The sequence below is a fragment of the Puma concolor genome, chromosome B1 (assembly GCF_028749965.1).
Source record: "Puma concolor isolate L17-30 chromosome B1, mPumCon1.1.hap2, whole genome shotgun sequence".
Classification (NCBI taxonomy): domain Eukaryota; kingdom Metazoa; phylum Chordata; class Mammalia; order Carnivora; family Felidae; genus Puma; species Puma concolor.
Genome location: NC_141670.1, coordinates 45,123,781 through 45,130,044, shown reverse-complemented (window position 1 = coordinate 45,130,044; position 6,264 = coordinate 45,123,781).

Sequence of the window (6,264 nt, the reverse complement as noted above, 5' to 3'; positions counted from 1 at the left end):
ACCATGTGCCCACTCCTGCGGTGACCACCGCAGGCACTCAGCGCAACACTCCGTCGGCACTGATTGCCTGGAACGCCGCACCAATTTACCAATTTCCCTGGAAGGTCCTGCAGCGACGCTAGCAGAAAGGTCATGAAGACATCACCACCACCGCCTTACCTTGTCAGAGGAAAAGGGAACCCTCCCAGGGCCAGCAAAATGATCCCCACTAGCACCGCACCTACTTGAGGGTCCTTCTTTAAAATATTGTAAGTCAAAGTATCTTCTCTCTTTTCCCGAGACTTCGCGCCAATGAGACTTGGCCCCTTTCCCTTCTATTTCATTTACCTGCCCTGCCCCTCCAGTTCTCCCTTGTCTTGTTGCTGTTCTTTTCAGTTAGCAGGGAAATTTGATGTTTTCCTGGAGTCTTTATACTTGCCTGCTCATTTGAATTTTGATTAGGCTTCACATAGCCTAAGATGCTGAAAGTTTCCATTTCTCCATCTTCCCCATTGCCCCTTGCCCCTTCCACACACCTTTCCACCTAGAGACTTTCTAGATGGGTCCCTGCTTTTAAAATTTCTTTAAAATTGGGGGCACCCAGGTGGCTCAGTCGGGTAAGCATGGGACTTGGGCTCAGGTCACGATCTCAAGGTTGGTGAGTTTGAGCCCTGCCTTGGGCTCTGTGCAGACAGCTCAGAGCCTGGAGCCCTGCTTTGGATTCTATGTCTCCCTCTCTCTCTGGCCCTCCCCTGCTCTCTCTCTCTCTCTCTCTCTCTCAAAAATAAACATTAAAAAAATAAATTAAAAATTACCTTTATTTTTTTATGTTTATTTATTTATTTGGGGAGAGCGAGTGAATCCCAAGCCCGCTCCGTACTGTCAGGCACCCCGACATAACACCTTTATTAAATCCTATCACAACCTGATCCTGGAGATGTCTTGCTTCCACCCGGGGTAACAACGGGACAAAAGGGGAAAAAATGATCATGGAAAATGCCTCCGGGGCCATACCCTCACATGTCTCTTTTGAACAGCTCTATATTTCAAAAGAACGCTGTATGGTCTAAGCAATCCCTCTGGGAGGCTGAGCCCGGGGTTGGGAGTAAGAAAGACTGGAGGGGACGTGAGGGCCTAAAATTATCCTTGAGGAGAAAGAACCAGTTTTGTCTCCCAGGGACCCAGCAGCTCACCCACAAGCAGGGTTTGTCAGTGGCTCCCAAGCAAATGCCTTCCACGCCCATGCAGTACCCCAAGCCGACCTTTGGATCCAAGGAAATGCCCACTAGGTGGAGGTGGAAAGCCTATTCTCTGCCCTCAACCCCCAGTCCTGCCCAAGTGGGGCAGGCCCCACTTGGCCGTGAGTCTTGGCTGTGCCCTCTTGCTGATCATCAGGATGCCACTTCCCAGTTGGGTTTTGCAACACCCCAGAGTGTTGCCAGTTATCTCAAAGGGGTGTCATAAGATTCTCAAAGAGTAATCTCTAAAACAAATACATATCATTCAGCAATTTTTTTCCAGGACATCAGTTGGGGGCCAGGGTGGGGGAAGGGGGCTAGGAAGTCAAGCAACTTCAAAAGCTGTCATTGCTTTAGGGGGTGACTTCATTATTCCGAACAAGTGCGTAATAATGTTTACATTTTCCAAAAAGACAAGCTTTCCGAAGCCACGCGAGTGTGCTTGAGTTTGGGGACTGATTAGGGCAATAACCAAAGGAGAGTGTGAGCAGAGAGATTCCAGGCCCTGTTAGTGAAGGCTTTTATGAGTAAGCAGGGCACTGCCGAAGCACCTGGCATGCTTCCCTCTACTCTGGCCCTTCCTGCTCTCATTCCTAGTCTGGCCTCCCCCTGCCCAAGAGGCCGACAGCCAGAAGGGCTCCTTCTTTTGCCACTTTGGTCTGTGGGCTTATTCTGTTTTTCTTGCCTTTGTGCTTTTCAACTTAATCTTTTTTGTGTTTATTTGTTTTTGAGAAGAGAGAGGGAGGGAGGGCAAGGGACAGAGAGAGACGGAGACAGAGGATCCAAAGCAGGCTCCACGATGACAGCAGAGAGCCCCTCGCGGGGCTCAGACTCTGGATCCACGAGTTCATGACCTGAGCCAAAGTCAGAGCTTAACCGACTGAGCCACTCAGGTGCCCCGGGTATGCATTCAACTTTATTCAACCATCAAAATATTCAAAATTCATGTAATAGAAAGTTCCCTTTATCCTGGTTTTCAGCACCCTCACAAGTACCCACCATTAGTCTCTTTTTATCCATCTAGTGATATGTTATATGTAAACAAATCAATACAAGTACATGTGCTTTTGTCCTTTCTTTTCTACACAAATGGTAGTAGAATATCCCCACTATTCAGCACCCTGCTTTTTTTTTTTAAGTTTTATTTATTTATTTACAGAGAGACAGAGACAGCATGAGCAGGGGAGGGGCAGAGAGAGAGAGAATCCCAGACTGGCTCTGCACGATCAGCGCAGAGCCTGATGTGGGGCTCGAACCCATGAAACCATGAGATCGTGACCTGAGCTGAAACCGAGAGTCTGATGCTTAACCGACTGAGCCACCCAGGTGCCCTGCACCTTGCTTATTTTAACTTAACAATGTATATCTGTAATCCTTCCATACCAATACATAATAGCTTCCCATTTTTAATATTCCATAATATAGCTATACCGTAATCTATGAAAACAATTGGCTACTGATGGACATCTAATTTACTTCCAATCTTTACTAAAAGATGATAGTGCAGTGAATAACTTGAAACATGTCATTTCACATATGTGTAAGTATATTTATAGAATAAATTCCTGCAGGGGTGCCTGGGTGGCTCAGTTGGTTAAGCATCCAACTTTGGCTCAGGTCGTGATCTCGCGGTTCACGAGTTCGAGCCCTGCGACAGGCTCTGTGCTGACAGCTCAGAGCCTGGCCTGCTTCAGATTCTCTCTCTCTCTCTCTCTCTGCCCCTCCCCTGCTCGCACTCTGTCTCTCTCTTAAAAGTTAATTAATTAATTAAGAAAAGAATAAATTCCTGCAGATAGAATTCCTGTATCATAATTTATAAATTTACATTTGCAATTTAGAATTTACTGCCAAATTACCCTCCCCAGGCAATGTGCCCATGTATATACTCTTGCCATCATTTTTTTTTCTTGCCATCATTTTTGCCAGCCAGCTGGAGGTTGGAGGCAAGTGACCTGCTCCTCCGGGAAGTCGTCCTAATGACTGGCCCCAGGAGAATTAGTGCTGCCTGGTCTGTAAAGGTCATCCAAGTCTGGGCAGAAGCATACATTGCCCAGGGAGAGCCCTGGGCCCCCAAATGACCTTTGTTCTGTGCCCTTGGAAGCAGACAGTGAATGTGGGCTTCTTAATCTGCTGAATTCAGGCCCCCCCACCCCGGGCTGCTGTTTATGTGTTGGGGGCTCCAAGGGTGCAAGTTATCCTGTTGTGTAAGAGGGCAGTTGTGTGATGGTCTGTGATTTAGAATATGCGGTCAGTAGAACCGGAAGAGGCAGAGACTGCCTGGTGGGTAAAGGTTCTAATAGTGGGAGAGGGAGTCTGTCCCTCCCTTGCTCTAGTAGCTTGTGGTCGGTCTTATGTGCATCACAACTCTGTGTGTGTGTGTGTGTGTGTGTGTGTGTGTGTGTGTGTGAGAGAGAGAGAGAGAGAGAGAGAGAGAGAGAGAGAGAGAGAAGAAAGAAGCCTAGGGGAGTTTAGGTGACTGAGAGCCTCATACCTCATCCAATGTGTTAGAGGTGTTATAGGCTATGATTTAGAATCTCTCCATCTTGCTTTAAAGTTCTTGGAAGGGACCACAAACTAGGCAGAAGTTTCTTCCCTCTCTTTACCCTGCCTATCTTCTCCAATTAGTCCAGGGGGATAAGATGGTGGTGACATAGAATCGGAGCTAAGGGGTCTTAAAGGTCAAATCTGACACCAACATTTTACAGAATTAAAAGGCCGAGGCCCAGAGGGGAAACTGAGTCTTGGCCACGATCATACAGTAAAGGTTCATTCTTGTCAGAGGCACAGGCATCCAAGGAGCCGGATCGTTTTCCAGAGCACCTCCCCTCACTCCCACCAGGCCCCAGAACGGACCACTGCCCTGCCTCTGGAACTGAAAAGAAGTCCCCAACCTAAGACTTTCCTTATGTTCTACAATATGGCGTGGCCAACTCTACACCCTGACGTTTACCAAGGCAAGGAGCTTGAAGGGAGGCAGAGAAGGGGCCTCCATTCTTTGGAAACAAAAGGTCCTCTGGTGCCTAAGCGCTAGCCTGGGACAGACCTTATATAGGCAGAGAAAGGATAGACATTCAGGGTTTTCTAACAGTGCCTTTTCTCTTTCTTCCTGGCCATCAACAGAAGAAGGGACCAGGACATATTTCTTTCCCTCCTGAAGTAGAAAAAGAAATATTTGTTTTAGTCTCCTTAAATAATCATGAAGGTCCTTGACTCTTGGTAAAGCTGTCCCCCAGGGGCTGGGAAAGGTCACACACCCCACCTGCAGCGCAGACAAGACTTTCTTCGAGGATCAGTGAGGCACCACCACCCAGGGAGATGGGGTGAGATCAATCCATTGTGGGAGAGAGAGAGCAGGAGAGGCTGCCCACCAGCCTACAGATACATTTCTCTCCTGGCCTTCCAAGGTACCCCTGGATACCGCTTTGCCTGATTTCCTTGCACTTCCTTTCTCTGATCAGGAGAAGGATTCAGCTTGGAAGAGGTCATATCTGCCATGCTTCTTGGATCTGTGGTCTCTCTCCTTACTCCTCCCTGGGAAGGAAAACTCAAACAAGGCTGGAGCATGTCTGGCTTAAGAGGCTAGTACTCAAGCTGAACATGCTCTAGACCCTTCTCTCACATCGACCCCCACTTTCCCCAAGGAAGCAGGTCCCGAGGAAAGGGTGGCTGGTGCCTGGAAGGAAAAGAAGCAACACAAGCAGGATAGTTTCTCCTCCAACAAAGAAACTAATGCCTCACATGATTCGACCCCTCCAACTGAGCCGGGAACGAGGAGCTATCCTGGCTGGAAAGAGGAAGGAAGCCAAATCCCACAAATCCTTTTAGATTGCCAAAAGCCCATCACGGAAGAATCAAGTCTGGGGGTAGCCAAGATCCAGATGCCAGTGGAGAGGCTGTGGCAGGGGAGAAAGGCAAGTGTTTCTTGTTTTTGAAGAAGGCATGGATGGAGAAAACGGCGCTTTTTTTTTTTTTTAATCCCAAGCGGAGGCAAGACATTTTGTTTCTAGTCGGGAGGAGACTGTCTTTCCCTCTCATGATAAATGGGCAACAGGAGGAGAGGAGACATTCTCAGGCTTGCCATGCAGCTTGAGTCTTTGCAGGAGGACCTCGGTGGTGGAGGTGTGGCAGCCTGGTCTTCCAGCCTCTCAGTCACCGTTCGGCACACTTTCTCTTGTGCCAGTCCCCAGTGATAGACCGGTGACGAGGACCCATCCCCTGCCTGCGAGCTCCCAGCCCCAAAGAGGGAGCTGGGTTTCACTTTGTTCCCCCGAAGCCATCCTGCCAGTGGTAGGCAGCTTTGGGCATAGACATTGGATAGGGTGGCTTTATCCCATGACAGAGAAAAGAAAGAAAGCAAGGAGGGCATCTCTTGGGGACATCAAGGTGACATCTTAGAAGAGGGACCGCTGTACCTTCTACCCAGCCCCCCATGAGCAGACAGGTATTTTCCCACTGCTAGTAAGGTAGTTACACTTTAATCCTCTGCCTTCAATCCTGGGTCACACATGCTACCTCTCACATGCCTAAGCTTGACCCCAGCAGTCCTGGGCTTCTGTGAAAATATTGCCTCGTGGATGTTCCACAAGATATTAGCAGCGGGAGGAGGCTGGGATGATCACGTATATTTTCTAAATTGTGCTATTCAGATGAAGCAAGGAGATTGTTGAGGGTCACAAAGGAAACGGCACGGTGAGGCCAGGAAGAGAAGCCAGGTGTCCTGATCTCCAGCCTCTGGCTTTGGCTGGCAGCTTGTCCTACCTTCTCTGCTGGAAAGGGGTTTGGGGTGTAAGGTAGGGGAGTGGAGGTGCAGGGAGGGCTGGAGACTGGAAGCAAGTCATTAACATCGACCTTCTCTGCTTCCTGGATTTTGAATTCCACCCTGATGCCCTGAAGGAGACGAAGGGGTTAATGCAGTGGTGAAGGAGGGTGGCCAAGGAGAGTGGATAAAGGAAAGGCAGGATTCTGAGCTGTGGCAAGTCAGGGTGGAGCTGGGCTCCTCCAGAGCAGGAAGGAGGGCTTTGTTTATAGGGGCACAGTTTATCGGTGA